Source organism: Arachis hypogaea, chromosome 18 (genome assembly GCF_003086295.3).
Source record: "Arachis hypogaea cultivar Tifrunner chromosome 18, arahy.Tifrunner.gnm2.J5K5, whole genome shotgun sequence".
In the NCBI taxonomy this organism is placed as follows: Eukaryota; Viridiplantae; Streptophyta; class Magnoliopsida; order Fabales; family Fabaceae; genus Arachis; species Arachis hypogaea.
In genome coordinates, this window is record NC_092053.1 from 62,089,136 (window position 1) to 62,107,918 (window position 18,783).

The following is an 18,783-nucleotide window of genomic DNA, read 5'->3' on the forward strand; positions in this document are numbered from 1 at the left end:
CGGCAGCAACAGTACGGGGAGAAGGAGGCCAAGTCTGAATAGGCACAGCATCCACGGTTCCATCATCCCGGTTCAGAATCTGGCAATCCGGGTCAGACACAACTGGAGAAACTGAAGAGGTTGACACTTTGGCAGAAGACACAGGGGGAGGTTCAACATCATCATCATCCTAGTCATCAGGGACAATCTTACCATCCCTCACAACATTATCCAGGCTGAAAAGAGTAAGGTCGGCCTCGGGAGCAATAATCCGATCCTGCTCCCTCAAGCTCTCATAGGCAGCAGTTACGCTGCCAACAAGATGACCTTGGAGCTCGGAGTAATCAGCTCGCGCATTCTCTAACTCCTCCCACAGGCGCACCACCTCCCGATAAGATGTCACATAACTGTCCTTATGCCTCAATGCCGTGTCCTCGGCCAACCGCACAAGAAGCCGCCAGAGTAAGGGAACTCGCCTTTTCGTTCTCCAGATCCTTCTCCAACTTGGCTACCTTTACCTCAAGCTTTTCCTTCAGGCCCTTCATTCGGTCGAACTCCTGTTTAGCCTCCTCCATAAACTCCTTGGTGGCATGGAGAGGAAGATTTTGAGCAGTTCGGTACAGGGCAGCCCCCATATATGCCATTTTAACACTGTTTCGGTTCATAAAATCCAGATGGCGAAGGATCGACACATCATCCATGGGGAGGGTACCGTAGGGACTGATTTGCTAATCTACGAATTCGATTGCATTAAAATCAGGAGCGTCAAGGTTAAAGGCCTCAATTGTTCTCTGTTTCTTGTTGGGAGGAGCACCAGAAGTAATGGCAGAAGTCTGTGGAGGATTAGTCAGACGAACTCGAGGAGTGGGGATCACCTTCCTTGGCCCAGGAGAACTTGGCACGGGCGGCTTCACAGGAACTTGAGAAGATCCCTCTCCGGCCGCCTTGGCCGAGATGTTTTAAGCAGCAGCAGCCTTCTTCGCCTTCTTATAGGCCTTCATGGAATCATTGTTTTTCGACATCTCTGAAAATACAGAATCAACCGTAAATGACGAGTTACAACATAGGAGAAGAAAAGCTCAGAAACAAGTATAAAAACAAGTCAGACGGTACCCAAAGCAGTTCGAACCAAAGATGGATCACTCAAGAATCTTTTTGTGTCCAGATGGGGTGGTTCCCCCCACAAATCTTCAAGAACAACTACAAAAGCCCGCTCAACCTCATTAAGCATCTCCCATGTATAACGTGGCACTCTCACATTCTTTTGCCACTCTAGAGGAAAAGCAGGCTCGTCATTCTCATCAAGAAAAAAGGACCGGACCCCCTCAACAGCACGGACTCGGAAGAAATAATTCTTAAAATCTTTAAAGGACTCATCATACATGGCAAAAACTTTATGCCCCTGGGCCGATCTAAAAGAAACCCAGGAAGCTTTCTTTTTGGAAGAACCTCCGGGCTTGGCCGAGACAAAAAGATAGAGGAAAAGAGTTTCAGAAGGTGTTACGCTTAACTCTTGGCAAAGCATTTGAAATATTTTGATAAAACCCCAGGAATTCGGATGAAGCTGGGATGGAGCAATATTACATGACCACAACAAGTCGGTCTCGAAAGCAGTAAAAGGAAAAGTAACGTCCAACTGGCTGAAGAAATATTCATAAGCGTAGAAGAAGGGACGCTCCCCTTCGACGAAAGTAGGAAAACAAGCCCTCTCATCAGACTCAGGAGCTACAAGCTCATAATCCCTCTCCCGAGCACTGCTACCACAAATCCTATGACGTTTCCTCAGCTCTACACAAAATTCAGCATCCACGATAGAGACACACATTAAGACAAGGGAGTCCAGCCAATCGGACATCCCCTCGGGAACTTTAGAAGACACCTCTACAACGTATTGCGAGAAGACATGAGGCCAACTAATCCTACAATAAGAAAAGAAGATTGGATTACTAAAAAATATCTCGGACGAGGGGCAAAACAACTCGACAGACGAACAAACAAGAAAAGGAAAACCCCAAGACACACACCAAGATCCTGGGGCATCCTTTGGAGGCAGTAACAAAGCAAGGTTTCAGGAAAAACTACAGCTTACGTCCTGACATTTCTCAAACAAGAAAAGAAGATCTCAAATAGCAAACATTTAAAAGAAGAAAAACACAAAGTCATCAAAACCACTATCTTCCTACAGTCTATCAGCAAGGAGCATTGTCAACATAAAAAATGCCAAGCAGAAAATCATCAAAGACACAACCTTTTTTCAGAATCAAGCAAAAACCATCATCGAAGGCGCAAGCAGAAACGGTGATAACATGCAAAGGCCCTAAAAGCATCAAGCAACAGGAAAAGCGAGAAAGCTCATGCAAAAGACAAAGAAACTCCAGAACACACAGCGATCAGGCACAGCAAAAGGCAGAAAGATCCAATCTTTCTCCAAGCAAAATCAAAACTTTCTCAAAACAGACACAAAAAGTGACGTAGAAAGAGAAAGGAAGAAGAACCAAACCTGGAAAATAGGAGAAAGCCGCAAAGGAAAGCAGAAAAGCGGAAGCGACAGGTGAAAGAGCCACCCCTCAAACTCGAAGCAAGAAACAGAAAGCGAGAGAGTAAAGGGAGAAGTTACGAAGAAGAGCGAAGAAGAGAAACCGTTTTTGATTGTGAAATTCAAAATAAAAAGCTAAGGGAAAACGGGGCAATTAATACCAATTAATGAAGGTATTAAACCCTCGCACGTTTCCAAGAATAAGGCGCTGGTATAAAAGCGTGCGCTTTTAGAGGAAAACGTTCTACATTCAAAAGATTCTACAAAAGGAAGAAATCGACAAAATGCTTGAACTCGGTTTCACTAAAGAAGGACCGAAGTTAAAAGACTCGACCTCAAAAAAGAAGACCGAGCTCAAGCAGGGGCACTGTTCACACCCTGGGTCGAGCTATCCGACCTGAGATGATTGGCGACAAAGCGACCGACCTCTTTAGGTCAGGCTACCCGACCTCTTCTCAAAGAGGTTGGCCAAATCGACAAGAAAGCCCAATAAAGGGCCCAAATAGAGGAACACGACCCAAATCCACAGGCAGTCCGAACCTACAGAGATAAGGGCGGTTCCCTTGAAGATAAGCTGACTTCACCCAAATATAAGATAAGATAAGATAAGATAACTAACTTATCTTATCTAAAAAGGTCACTCCACACCATTATAAATACACTGGAGCACCCAGGTATAACTCATACTCTGATTCTACAAAAAACATGTTTAATACCCATGCTAACTTAAGCATCGGAGTCTCTTGCAGGTACCCCCCCACCCTCTGGTGACCAAGGATCAGAGGTGCAGTCAGTCCAACAAGTCGGACACAACAGCTCCGGCCGCAACCAGCCAGCCGGACACGTCATCTCCGACCAGTACAGAAGATCTCATCCGAGATCGACCTACAGTTTCAGGTAACCCTCGGAACACCCACTTAAAGTGAATCCGCTGGGGGCGATTTCTGGGCTTTTCATGCCCAAATCCAACTCTTTTCTGATGCTATTTAACCCAAGGACTGAAGGGGAATCACAACTTTGGAATACATTTGTTTAGTTTAGTTTAGTTTTAGAGGGAAAGTTAGTTTCTAGAGTGAGAAGCTCTCACTTCTCTCTAGAATTAGGATTAGGTTAGATCTAGATTATAATTTCTTAGATCTAGGTTAATTTCATGCTTTGATTTACTTTTTCTTTGCAATTTCTTCTTCTTCTACCTTTCCTCTCTCTATTTTAGCATTCAATTATTGTAATTCTTTACTTTTATGTTGATGTATTTTTGTTCTTCCATTTTCCTTTTAATGCAATTCATGTTTTGATTTCCTTTATTGTTGTTTTGCCTTATTGTTGTTAATTTCTTGCAATTGAGTAGTGTAGATTTACTTTCCTTGCAATTTACTATGCTTTCCTTTTGTGCCTTCCAAGTTCTTGACAAAATACTTGGTTGGATTTTAGAATAGATTTTTCCCCTCTTGGCCTAGGTAGAGTAATTAGTGACTCTTGAGTTATCAAACTCCTTTGTTGATTGATAATTAGAAGTTGCTAATTGACTTGAATGCCACTAAAGCTAGTCTTTCATTATAATTTGGCTAGGACTTCTGGAATCAAGTTAATTCATCCACTTGACTTTCCTTCATAGTTAGAGGTTAACTAAGTGGGAGCAATGGACAATTCTCATCACAATTGATAAGGATAGCTAGGATAGGACTTCTAGTTCTCATACCTTGCCAAGAGCTTTTGTTAGTGTTAGTTTATTTCTTTGCAATTTATATTTCTTGTCTCTTAACTCAAAAACCCCAAAACATACTTCATAGCCAATAACAAGAACACTTTATTGCAATTCCTAGGGAGAACGACCCGAGGTTTGAATACTTCGGTTATTAATTTTAGGGGTTTGTTACTTGTGACAAACAAATTTTTCTATGAAATGATTATTGTTGGTTTAGAAACTATACTTGCAACGAGAATTCATTTGTGAAATTCTATACCATCAAAAATTCCATTCTTCAAAATGGCGCTGTTGCCGGGGAATTGCAATGGTGTTATGTTATTGGTTATTGTATATATGTGAATATTGTGAATAGCTTGATTTTTTGGATTGCTTATTAGTTTTTGCTAGTTTTAAGACTTTGTTTCATTATTTCTTATTAGCTTTCGTTTCTTATTTTCTCTTTTCATTATGAATTCTTACTTTGGCTATGAATTTAGTTCTAACCATGTTGTAGGAAATGGAAGCTTCAATGAGGATATACATCAAGGATGGAACAATCAAAGGTGGAAGGAGCCATATGCATATGATCAATCCTATTGGCAACAACCCCCACCAACGCACTATGAACAAGAGCCATTCTATGATACATATCAATCCAATGGATATGGTGAATCTCCTTGTGACTTTCAAGAACCACCACCATATGCCTATGAGCCATATCCTTAACATAGCCCTCAACCATACTCACAAGCCCCTTTCCACCAAACACCTCCATATGACCCTAACCCATATACACCATACCAACCACCTTTCGAGCCTTATGAGCCACATATAGAACCACAACCATTCCAACCTGAATACTTCCAAGAACCACCTCCCTCATACTATGAGCAAGATGAACCACCTCCAATGTGTGCAAATTTTCAACCTCAAGATGAATTCTATCTCCCACCACAACCCTCCATGGAAGATTATCAATGTCCATATCTCAAGAAAACCATGGATCGGCTTCAAGCAACCGTCCGTCAAAAGTTAGATGCATGGGACTCATACCACATGTCCACGGATGATTGCGGAAGAGCAACCGAAGAGGGTAGTTTGAAGGGGGTTGTAGAATCTCAACTTGAGAATAATGGATTGGACTGTGTTGGGCAACAAGTAGAACAAATGGAGAATATAGAACCACCACATCCTTACTATGATGAACGACCTTCCTACTATGAACCCTTCCTCCAAGACAATGAGCCCTCTCATCCACCCAAACCTCCAATGGATGACATCCTTGATGCTCTTGTTCAAGGACAAGAGGAGATGCAAAGGGATGTGCAACAATTTACGGCCGTTTTGGCCGAGGTGGTAAACCGATTAGCCTCCCAATGCTTGGACACTCAAGAAACTCCCGTGGCTACATAGCATAAAGGAGAGATTGGATGATGGGAAATATTGCTTTGTATTAGAACAATGGGAGGAAGCTAGGATTGTTGAAGAAAAGGAAGAAGTGGTTGAAGACTTAGGAGATGCGGAGCCTCCATGAGAACATAGAGTTGAAGAAAACCCCTCCAAGAAGATTGAATTTGATGCTAAGGAGGGATGTGCACATCCTCCAAAGCATATTCCATATGATGACTTGGATGGGATAGAGCGAGATTCGAGTTCCCTTGGTGATGAAGATCAAGCATCAAGTCTTAGTGGTGAAGAATCCTTTGAGCATGAAGAACCTTTCCCCGATGGATTTGAAAGCGTTGTGGAGGTAAATTTTTCTCACTCTCCCAATTATGATTTGAGTAAGGGAAAAGTCTTAGATAAAATTGTTAAAAAAAGGATTACATTTGAGAAAACTTGTGAAGAGGTGAGAGTCCTTAGGAAGAGAAGGACGGGAGTTGGATACGCTTTGTCAAGACCCTTGGAAGCGTCTTTGCCTAGGTTGCCATCTACTCCTTCATTTGAGTGGGTAAAATTCATCTCTATTAGCTTTATTGTCCCACTTGAATATGGCTTTCTTGAAATAGATGGCCAACTTATAACACTTTGTGGAATGAAGCGTAAAAGAAAGATGTTTCGTGGTTGGCGTTGCAAATCAAGGCTCATTGTGGTTGATACATCAAACATGAAATATAAAGGTGGGAATAGTGCTCAATTAGATGGGTCTAGGAGGATTGTTGGGCACTTCATTGAGAATTCATCTTGCTTGCCACCCAGATGCACTAATAACGACCAACTTCAAGACGGGTGTGAAAATAAAGTGTGGGATCCCGGATTACAAGAGGATCGACTTTAGGAGCCCCAAGCTTGTGAAGAACTCCATCAAGACTTGGTGCAACTCATGAGAAATCTTGGGGCACAATGGAGAACAAAGAATTAGTGGGAGTTCCAAGATGAATTTAAGCACAAGCCACCTTGAGAGGAGCTCCCCATAAGTCCAACTTAAGGACAATAAACAAAAGTGCTAGGTGGGAGACACCCACCATGGTAAAATCTTTCCTTTTTCTCTCTTTGTACATATTGGTAATTAGTTTAATTTCACGTTTTGATTGGTTTTGAGTTTATTTGGTAGTTAAGTATGTTAAATAAGGTTTTGTGGTATTTTGGTATCTGTTTGGAGGTTTGAAATGCTTGGTTTGGGGCAAGAACTTGAAAATTTTTTGAAAAACAGAGACCATTTACGCGTACGCATCACCATTGCGTACGCGTGCCCCAAGTTTTTCAGCCAATCCACGCGCACGTGTCACCCACGCATACGCGTGGATACAAAATTTCACATTCCATCTATTTTCCCGAGAGTTGTGCCTGCATCACGCGAACATTGTGCCTTTGGCACAAGCTACTCATGCGCACACGTGCGATACGCATACGCGTGGCTCTCCAAATAAGCTATCGATGCGCACACGTGATATACGCGTACGCGTCGCTTCCATTTCACCATTCCCATGCGCACGCGTCACCTACGCGTACGCGTGGATGCCCCTCCTTCACTACACTTCTTTTCTTCTCCTCCTTCCATTTCTTTCCTTCTCCTTTCTCCTTCCCTTCTCTCACCCCTCATCCAACACTACCAAACACCATTTATAACCACCCTTTTTAGTTAGTTTCATTTTTGTTTAATTTTTGTTTTAATAATAGGTGTTAGATTATTAATCTTGTTTACTGTTAATTGCTACTAATTACTGAGGAGATGTTAGTTTAACATCATTGTTGTTGATTTTCATTGTTGGATTCTCTTGTTGAGGTTACAATTCATTACTTGGTTTTGAATTCTTTATGATTTACATTTGTGAATACCAAGTGTTCTGAGGGTTACCTGAAACTGGAGGTCGATCTCGGACGAGATCTTCTGTACTGGTCGGAGATAACGTGTCCGGCTGGCTGATGGTGGCCGGAGCTATTGTATCCGACTTGTTGGATTTACAGCACTGCTGATCCTTGGCACCGAAGGGTGGGGGGTACCTGCACGAGACTCCGATACTTAAGTTAGCACGGGTATTAAGCAGGTTTTATGTAGAATCAGAGTATGAGTTATACCTGGGTGCTCCAGTGTATTTATAGTAGTGTGGGCTGACCTTTCTGATAAGATAAGTTAGTTATCTTATCTTATCTTATCCTGTTCTGGATGAAGTCAGCTTATCTTCAAAGGAACCGCCTTTATCTCTATAGGCTTGGATTGCCTTTGGATTTGGGTCATGTTCCTCTATTTGGGCCCTTTATTGGGCTTTCCTGTCGATTTGGCTGAGCTCTTTAAAAGAGGTCGGGTAGTCTGACCTGAAGAGGTCGGTCGCTTTGTCTCCAATCATCCCGGGTCGGGTAGCTCAACCCAGGGTATGAACAGTGCCCCTGCTTGAGCTCGGTCTTCTTTTTTGAGGTCGAGTCCTTTGACTTCGATCCTTCTTTAGTGAAACCGAGTTCAAGCATTTTGTCGATTTCTTCCTTTTGTAGACTCTTTTTGAATGTAGAACGTTTTTCTCTAAAAGTACGCGCTTTTATATCAGCGCTTTGTTTTTTGGGAATGTCAGAGGGTTTAATACCTTCATTAATTGGTATTAATTGCCCCGTTTTCTCTTGGCTTTTATTTTGAATCTCTCAATCAAAAAACGGTTTCTCTTCTTCGCTCTTCTTCGTAACTTCTTCCTTTACTCTCTCATTTTCTGTTTCTTTCGTAGTTTCTTCCCGCAACGCCTGTTCTGCTACTGCTTTCTGAGGAAGAAGCGTGATTTCCAGATTTCTCCTTCTATCTTCGCAGTTTTCCGCTTCGAGGGGTGGCTTTGGTGCTTCTTCTCTTCAGCTTCCTTTTTATTTTCCAGGTTCGATTTTCTTCCTCTATTTCTTTATATGTCTGTTTTTTGAATTTTGCTCAGAGAAAGTTTGAATCTTTTCTGTTTTTTACTGTACCTGATGTGTTCTGGAATTTCTTCATTTTTAGTGTGAATCTTTTTTCTTTTCTTGTTGCCTGAATCTAAAAATTGGGGCTTTTGCATGTTTGTTGTTGTTTCTGCTTGTGCCTTCGATGGTGGTTTTGCTTGATTCTGAAAAAGTTTGCGTCTTTGGTGATTTTCTGCTGGGCATTTTTTATTTTGATAATGCTTTGGCTGATAGACTGTAGAAAGATAGTGACTTTGTGTTTTTTACTTCCTTTGTTTTCGTTTGAAACCTTATTTTTTCTTTTTTGATGAGTACCGGGACGTAAGCTGTAGAATTTTCTTGAAACCTTACTTTGTTACTGCCTCCAAAGGATGCCCCAGGGCTTTGGTTTGAGTCTTGGGGTTTTCCTTTCCTATTTGTTCGTCTGTCGAGTTATTTTGCCCCTCATCCGAGATGTTTTGTTAGTAATCCACTCTTCTTTTTTATTGTAGGATTTAGTTGGCCTCATGTCTTCTCGCAATAACGTTGTAGAGATGTCTTCCCAGGTTCCCGAGGGCATGGCCGATTGGGTGGACTCGATGGTTCTTATGTGTGTCTCTTTGGTTGATTCCGAGTTTTGCGCGCAGCTTAGGCAGTTTCATAGGGTCTGTAGTAATCCTGGTGATGAGAAGAATTATGAACTTGTCCCTCCCTCTTCTGAGGAGAGAGTTTGTTTCTCTACTCGGGTTGTTAATGATCACCCTTTTTTCTATGCTTATGACTTCTTTTTTGGTCAGCTGGGTATCACCCTTCCTTTTACTGAGTTTGAGACCGACCTGTTATGGTCCTGTAATGTTGCTCCCCCTCAACTTCACCCTAATTCCTGGGGTTTCATTAAAAATTTTCAATTGTTGTGTAATGGTTTTGGTATCCCTGCCTCGCAATCTCTCTTTTTCTACCTATTTGTCTTAATAAAGCCTGGAGTAGTAAAAAAGAAGGCAGCGTGGGTCTCCTTCTGATCTTCCCAGGGAAAGAAGGTCTTTTCCATATTTGATGAATCGTTTCGCGATTTTAAGAACTATTTTTTCAAGGTCCGAGCTGTTGTGTCTTATTTGCAAAGGCGATAAAGAATAATGAATCCATGAAGGCTTTTAAGAGGGCACAGAAGGCGACTGCTGCCAAAAACATCTGGGCTAAGGCGGCCGGGGAGGGATCTTCCCAAGTGCGTGTGAAGCCGTCCATGCTGAGTTCTCCTGGGATGAGGAAGGTGATCCCTACTCCCCGAGTTCGTCTGGCTGACCCTCTTCCAACTTCTGCTGCTCCTTCTGTCGCTCCTCCCAATAAGAAACAAAAAACAGTTGAGCCCTTCGACCTCGATGCTCCCGACTTTAATGCTATTGAATTTGTAGATCAGTAAATCGGCCCCTATGGCACCCTTTCTATGGACGATGTGTCCATCCTTCATTATTTGGAATTTATGACCTGAAACAGCATAAAGATGGCGTATATGGGGGCTGCTCTGCACCAAACTGCTCAAAACCTACCTCTCCATGCCACCAAAGCATTTATGGAGGAGGCAAAGCGAGAGTTCGACTGAATGAAGGGGCTGAAGGAGGATCTCAAGGTGAAGGTGGCCAAGCTGGAAAAAGATCTAGAGAACGAGAAAGCGAGTTCCCTTTCTCTGGCAGCTTCTGTGCGGTTGGCCAAGGACACGGCAATGATGCATAAGGATAGTTACATTACGTCCTATCAGGAGGTGATACGCCTGAGGGGGGAGCTGGAGAGTGCCCGGGAAGATTATTCTGAACTTCAAGGTCATCTTGTTGGCAGCGTGACTGCTGCTTATGAGAACCTGAAGGAGCAAGTTCGGGTTATTGCTCCCGAGGCCGACCTGACCCTCTTCAGCCTGGATAATGTTGTTAAGGATGGCAAGATTGTCCCTGATGACGAGGATGATGATAATGTCGAACTTGCTCCTGTGTCCTCTGCTAAGGTGTCGACTTCTGCTGTTCCTACCGAGGTCGACCCTCCCGCCTCTGATCCTGACTGCCAGATCTTAAACCGAGATGACGGTACTGTGGATGTTGTTCCTCTCCAAACTCGCCCTCCATCTCCTGCTAAAAAGTCTTCTGACCCTTAGCTTCATTTATTCTGGATATTTATATAGTTGGCCCGGCTTGTGGACTTTTAAAACTCTTTATGTTTTGTTAACTGCTGACATTTTCTTGTTGCTTGCCTAGCAACTTTTATTTTTGAAAAACAAAAGGTAGCTCACTTAGCTTTTTAAGGTAGGTTTTGGTGGCCTCCAAGGCTTTTATAACTTTTTGTAGACTATATCATGCTTTTTGTGCTTGATTTGGTATCTCTTCTGTTTTCTGAGAATGTTGGATCCTTGCAGCTCGACCTTTTTGGATTTGCTTTGTAGTAGGGTGACTTCTTTACGTCGTTCTTTTCTAAGTTATTTTTGTAATCCTCTTTCTTGGATCTTTGTCAGATCTCTTTCAGGGATTGCTTTTATAAATTTTTAGTAGTAGGAGTCCGACTTCGTTATATCGGTCTCTTTTAAGATATTTTTGTAGATAACTTTTTAGTAGTAGGAGTCCGACTTCGTTATATCGGTCTCCTTTAAGTTATTTTTGCAAATAACTTTTTAGTAGTAGGAGTCCGACTTCGTTATATTGGTCTCCTTTAAGTTATTTTTGCAAATAACTTTTTAGTAGTAGGAGTCCGACTTCGTTATATCGGTCTCCTTTAAGTTATTTTTGCAAATAACTTTTTAGTAGTAGGAGTCCGACTTCGTTATGTCGGTCTCCTTTAAGTTATTTTTGTAGTCCTTTTTTTTGGACCTGTGTCAGGTCTCTTTCAGGGACTACTTGTATAACTTTTTAGTTTTGGGCTGACTTTGTTATGTCGGGCCCTTCTAAGTTAAAGTAATCCTCTTTAATAGGGTTGGCCAGACCTCTTTCCAGGGTTTACTTATAACTTGGGTTGACTTGATCCGACTTCTTAATGTCGGCCAGTCTTTAAGTTATTATTTTAGCAATCCGTAAGACCTCGTCAGGTTCTTTTTTAGATCACTTTCGATAACTTCTTACATTATTCTGTGTTCATCTTTGCCGATTTGTAGAAAGTGGTTGTCATCTCTAAATCGTCCTTTGGATGAATTGTATTTTCACCTTTATCAGACGGTTATCTTTATCGTGATCATGCAGTGAAATTATTTTTTTCACTTTCTGCCGATCTGTTGCTTTATAATTGGACGATGAATACTTCAGATTAATGCGTCTTGAAATCTTGTAGAATATCTAAAATATATATATTTATTCAAAGGAAAGTGCAAATATGTACATGTGGGAATTTTTCATCCCTTTATGTCGAATAGTGTTTGAGTCTCAACTTGGTGCCTCATTAAAAAACCTTTTCAGGAAAGAGAGTGCATCCAATGGTGAGATCTTTTACTTTTCTAGCTGTAGTACCTTCTTAGGTTGCAGGCGTGCCATGATCTGGGAAGCTCTCGTCCATCGAGTTCGGACAGTCTGTAGTAGCCCTTTCTGAGTACTTTTACAACTCGGTAGGGTCCTTTCCAGTTTGCTGCCAACTTTCCTTCTCCTGGTCGAGTTGTTCCAATATCATTTCGGATTAGGATGAGGTTGTTCTTCGTGAAACCTCTTGGCACTACCTTTTGATTATATCTGGAAGCCATTCGACGTTTTAGTGCTTCTTACCTGATCCGAGCTCTTTCCTGAATTTCAGGTAGTAGGTCGAGTTCTTCCTTCTGAAGTTGAGAGTTGGCCTTTTCATTATAGTGGACTACTCTGGGTGACCCTTCCTCGATCTCTACTGGGATCATTACCTCCACTCCATATGCTAGTGAAAAGGGTGATTCATTTGTCGTGGAGTGTGGCGTTGTTCGATATGCCTATAGGACTTGCGGAAGTTCTTCGGCCCAAGCTTCCTTTGCATCTTGTAGTCTCCATTTTAACCCTGCCAATATGACTTTGTTGGCAGCTTCGGCCTGTCCATTGGCTTGAGAGTGTTCGACGGAGGTGAACTGGTGCTTTATATTCAAGTCGGTGATAAACCCATATTTCATGAGTTCTTTTGTGCTTAATTTGAGTGATTTATTCAATCCTCCACCTACTTATTCATATTAACTGCATGGTTTTACTTTCCCTTCCTTATTATGTCATATTGTGAAAAACATATTTTTCTAAGCTTTGAAAATTAATTATTTTAATTACCTTTATTTCCATTCGATGCCGTGATTAGTGTGTTGAGTAGTTTCAGATTTTCTAAGGCAGAATGACTTAAAGGATGGAAAAGGAAACATACAAAAATGGAAGGAGAAAGCAAAACAGAGCTTTGAAGGAAACTGGTATTCACGCGATCGCATGGACGACGCGATCGCGTGCCAGAAGCGAAGATGCAGCGACGCGGCCGCATGACTGACGCGACCGCGCGACATAAGCAGAACGCATACGACGCGGACGCGTGACTGACGCGACCGCGTGGCAAGGAAAAGCTCCGAATGACGCGACCCCGTGATCCACGCAGACGAGTGACAGAGGCCATGTATCAGAATTTACAGAATACGCCCCCAGCGATTTCTGAAGCCCTTTTTGGCCCAGATCCAAGTACAGACAGCATAGACCAGAGGTTATAAAGTGTGGGAATACAACCATTCAAAGGAGAGCTCGCATATTTTATTTTTCAATGATTTAGATTTAGTTGAGAGGGAGATCTTCTCCTCTCTCTCTTAGGATTTAGGATTTCTTCTCGCTTTAAGAGTGACTCTCAATCCAGGTTTTATATTTTTTTGCTTTAAACTTCCCTTTTACTTTATTTATTTATTTCAGTATCTGAGTTGGCTATTTACCTTTATAATTGAATCTATGAATTCTTTCATGTTACAGACTGTTATTTGAATTAATGATAATTGAGGTAGTTTCGGTTTATGATTGTTCTCTTTGATTTAAGTTACCATTGCTTCCCATCTAAGGACATTTTTATTATTCCAGCAATTTTACTTTTTCCCCTTTTGGTCCTGGTTAAGAATTCAGTAACTCAACAGTTATTAAACTCAACATAATTGATAATCGTTATCTTGCTAATTGAGCTGAACGTAAGTAATCCCAACCTTTTCTCAGGAAATAAATAGGATTCAAAGGTCAATTTAATTAGTCCCTTGACTTTCCTTTGCCCTAGTAAAGGTTGACCAAGTGAAGTTTAGATTCAACTTTCATTATAGTTGAGAGAGATAACTACGTTGGACCTCCAACTTCTCTTACCTTGCCAAAAGTCTGCTTTACAGTATTTATTTATTTTAATTGCCATTTACTTTACTTGTCATTTAAATTACTTGCTTCTCATCTTCTAAACCCCGATTACAACCTTTATAGCCAATAATAAGAACATACCTCCTCGCAGTTCCTTGAGAAGACGACCCAAGGTTTGAATACTCGGTTAATAATTTTTAAAGGGGTTTGTTACTTGTGACACCCAAAACGTTTGTACGAAGGGATTTTTGTTGGTTTAGAGACTATATCTACAACGCGACTGTTTTTATGACATTCTTTACTGGCAAAAATCCTAACGTCAGTCGGCTACTAGTCTCCTGAAGCCTGCGTCTGTGAATTGAGTGCCATTGTCTGTGGTTATGGCATATGGAACCCCGAACCTCGTGACAATGTTCCTATATAGGAATTTCCGACTTCTTTGAGCGATGGCGCTGGCTAGGGGCTCTGCCTCAATCCATTTTGTAAAATAGTCTACTCCGACTATGAGGAATTTTACTTGTCCTGATCCCTGGGGAAAGGGTCCGAGAAGATCAAGTCCCCATTTTGCAAATGGCCAGGGCGAGGTTACACTGATGAGCTCTTCTGACGGGGCGATGTGGAAGTTGGCATGTTTTTGACATGGTGGACATGTCTTTACAAATTCTATAGCTTCCTTCTATGGGATTGGCCAATAAAATCCTGCTCGAAGTACTTTTTTGGCAAGAGCTCGTGCTCCGAGATGATTGCCGCACATGCCGCCGTGTACTGCTTCTAACACTTCCTTTGTGTTGTTGGTCGGCACGCATTTAAGTAGTGGTATTGAGATCCCTCTTTTGTACAGGATGTTGTTTATAATAGTGTAGTACTGTGCCTCCCTTTTTAATCTTTTCACCTCTTTTTCCTCTGTGGGGAGCGTCTCTGCTTTGAGGTAGTTAATTATAGGGGTCATCCAACCTTGGTCCTGACTTGTGATGGCTAGGATTTTTTCTGCTTCCGATATTGACGGGTTCTGTAGCATTTCCTGGATGAGGCTTCTATTGTTGCCCCCTGGTTTGGTGCTAGCTAGTTTTGAGAGTGCGTCAGCTCGGGCATTTTGCTCGCGGGGTATGTGGTAGATTTTATATTCCCCGAGTTGTCCGAGCTATTCCTTGGTTTTATCCAAATACTTTTTCATGGTGGGATCTTTGGCTTGATAGCTCCCTGTTATCTACGATGTGACTACTTGTGAATCGCTGTAAATGTTGAGTTTTTTAGCTCCAACCTCTGTAGCCAGCTTCAAACCAGCTAACAACACTTCGTATTCCGCCTGGTTGTTTGAGGCCGGGAACCCGAACTTGAGGGAGAGCTCAACTTGGGTTCCTTGGTTGCTTTCTATTATCACGCCTGCGCCGCTTCCAGTCTTATTTGAAGAACCGTCCACGTAGAGATTCCATTCTGTGGGGGTCTCCAAGGCATCTGTGAATTCTGCGATAAAATCGGCTAGGTACTGTGATTTAATGGCCGTCTGAGCTTCATATTGGAGGTCGAATTCTGATAACTCGACTGCCCATTGTAAAATTCTGCCTGCTAAATCTGTTTTCTGTAATATTCCTTTTATGGGCTGGTTGGTTCGAACCTTAATGGTGTGAGCCTGGAAGTACGGGCGAAGTCGTCGAAATGTTAGAATGAGAGTATAGGCAAACTTTTCTATTTTCTGGTAGTTCAGCTCGGATCCCTGTAGTGCTTTGCTAATGAAGTAGACGGGTTGTTGCCCACTTTCGTCTTCTCAGACTAGTGCTGAGGCTATTGCCCGGCTTCCTACTGCGAGATATAGTACGAGTGGTTCTCCTTCTCGTGGTCGAGATAAGATAGTCGGTCGTCCTAAGAACTCCTTGAAGTCTTGGAAGGCTTGTTCGCATTCTGTCGTCCATTCGAACTGTTTTCCCTTCCTTAAAGTAGCATAAAAGGGGAGAGATCTTATCGCTGCCCCTGCTAAGAATCTGGATAGGGCGGCCAATCTCCTGTTGAGTTGCTGCACTTCTTTGACACAGGTCGGGCTCTTCATGTTGAGTATGGCTTGGCATTTATCCGGGTTTGCTTCAATTCCTCTTTGTGTGAGCATGAAACCTAGGAATTTTCATGCTTCTACCGCAAAGGTGCATTTTGCCGGATTAAGTCGCATGTCGTGCTTCCTTATGGTGTCGAACACTTGAGCCAGGTCGGACAATAATGTATCTTCGCTTTGTGTCTTTATCAACATGTCGTCAACATAGACTTCCATGATCTTTCCAATGTGGTCTGAGAAGACTTTATTCATCAGCCTTTGATAGGTAGCTCCCGCGTTCTTGAGACTGAAGGGCATTACGATGTAGCAGTAATTTGCTTTTGGCATTAAAAACGAGGTCTTTTCTTGATCTGGTGGATACATGGGGATTTGGTTGTATCCCGAGTATGCGTCCATAAACGAGAGGTATCTATATCCGGAGGAAGCGTCTACCAGAGCGTCGATACTTGGGAGTGGGTAAGGATCCTTTGGGCAGGCTTTATTGAGATCGGTGTAATCGGTACACATTCGCCACTTCCCATTTGATTTTTTCACCAAGACGACGTTGGCTAGCCATAATGGATACTTGACTTCTCTTATGAATCCTGCCTCCAGTAGTGCCTGTACTTGCTCTTCCACCGCTTGGGATCGCTCTGGCCCAAGTTTTCTTCGTTTCTGCTGCACCAGCCGAGATCCCGGATAGACCGCCAACTTGTGGCACATTAGCTTGGGGTCTATACCTGGCATATCTGCGGCTTTCATGCGAAGAGATCGACATTATCGCGTAAGAATTGTATCAGTAATTCTTTTGAGTCTCCTCTTAGGATTGTTCCGATATTAGTTGTTTTGTCCGAGGTGTCTCCGATCTGAACCTTCTCTATCTCGCCTTCTGGCTGTGGACGGAGTTCTTCTCGTCACTGAACTCCACCAAGCTCAATTGTATGAAACTCTTCTCCTCTGCCTCTGAGGTTTAGACTTTCGTTATAACAGGGGCGTGCCATCTTTTGATCTGCTTTTACCGTGGCTATCCCCTCTGTAGTTGGGAATTTCATGCATAGATGTGGAGTTGAGACTATTGCGCCGAGTTGATTGAGTGTTGTCCGACCTATTAGGGCATTGTAGGCTGAACTTACGTCGACCACGATGTAGTCTATCTTGAGGGTCCTGGATTGGTTCCCTTTTCCGAAGGTTGTGTGTAGCGATACGTATCCCAGTGGTTGTACCGGGATATCTCCTAGTCCGAACAGACTATTCGGGTATGCTCTAAGCTCCTCTTCGTCTTAGCCGAGTTTGTCGAAGGCTGTTTTGAATAAGTTGTCGGCAGAACTCCCTTGGTCTACTAATGTGCGGTGTAGATTGGCGTTTGCCAGTATGATAGTGATGACCATGGGGTCGTCGTGTCCCGAGATGATGCCGGATGCGTCCTCTTTAGTGAATGCTATCGCAGGGATGTCGGGTGCTTCCTCCTTTCCCTCGACATGATATACTTCTTTGAGATATCTTTTTCGGGATGATTTAGAGATCCCACCTCCTACGAATCCCCCGTGTATCATGTGGACGTGTCTTTCTGGTGTCCGAGGTGATCGCTCAGCTCGTCCGTCATCTTCGTCCCTTCGTCTCTTTCTTTGGTCATCATCTCGGGTAGCCAGAAAGCGATCTAATCTTCCTTCTCTCACCAATTTTTTTATGATATTCTTTAAGTTGAAGCACTCGTTGGTGGAGTGCCCTCGAACTCGGTGGTATTCACAATATTCCTTCCGGTTTCCTCCTCCTCTTTTGCCTTTGAGTGGCCGTGCTGGGGGAATTTTCTCCGTATGGCAGACTTCTTTGTATACATCGACCAGGGATACTCTGAGAGGAGTGTAATTATGGTATTTTTTGATTTTCTCCCCTTGTCGATCTTCTTTCCTTTTGGATTCCTTGTCTTTGTCTCGGTAGGAGGCCTCGGATTTTGAGGTTTCTCCCAGCCGAGCATTCTCTTCCATGTTGATGTATTTTTCTACTCGCTCCTGTACTTCGTCTAAGGAGGTGGGGTACTTCTTTGATATAGATTGGCTAAAAGGTCCCTCTCGTAGGCCATTGATGAGTCCCATGATGGCGGCCTCTGTTGGTAAACTTTGTATGTCCATGCATGTTTTGTTGAATCTTTCCATGTAGTTGCGGAGACTCTCCCGATCTCCTTGCTTGATCCCTAGTAAACTGGGTGCGTGCTTGGCCTTATCCTTCTGGATGGAGAATCTGGCCAGGAACTTTTTGGCCAGGTCGTCAAAGTTTGAGATGGACTTTGGAGGTAAGTTGTCGAACCATCTGATCGCTGTCTTCGTGAGGGTTGTTGGAAAAGCTTTGCAGCGAACGGCATCTGAGGCGTCGGTAAGGTACATTCTGCTTCTGAAATTGCTGAGATGATGGTTGGGATCTGTGGTGCCGTCGTACAAAATCATATCCGGGAGTTTGAAGTCTTTTGGAATTTTGGTTTTCATGATTTCCCTGGTGAATGGATCTTGTTCTTTGCGTGAATTTTCCTCAGGAGTAGTCCGAGGAGTTTTCGATTTGAGTTCGGTTTCTAATTGCTGTAGTTTTTCTTCCAATTCTCGACGTCGCCGTACCTCTCTTTGTAGATCCTTTCTGATTTCTCGTTGTTGTTGGGTTTCTTTCTCAAGTTATTTCAAGCGATCTTGAAGCGCCTCTATTGCTCCCGGATTTGATGAATTTTTGTCTCCGTTAGATTCCGGGGTATCTTTCAGTGTGGTGTCCGCGTTTTTGTGTGGCGTTCTATTTTCTAGATCTAAATCGTGGTCGTTGTCATGGCCGTCCGCCATGGTGGTGGGATGACTTCCAGGTTCCCCGACAACGACGCCAATGTTCCGAGGGTTACCTGAAACTGGAGGTCGATCTCGGACGAGATCTTCTGTACTGGTCGGAGATAACGTGTCCGGCTGGCTGATGGCGG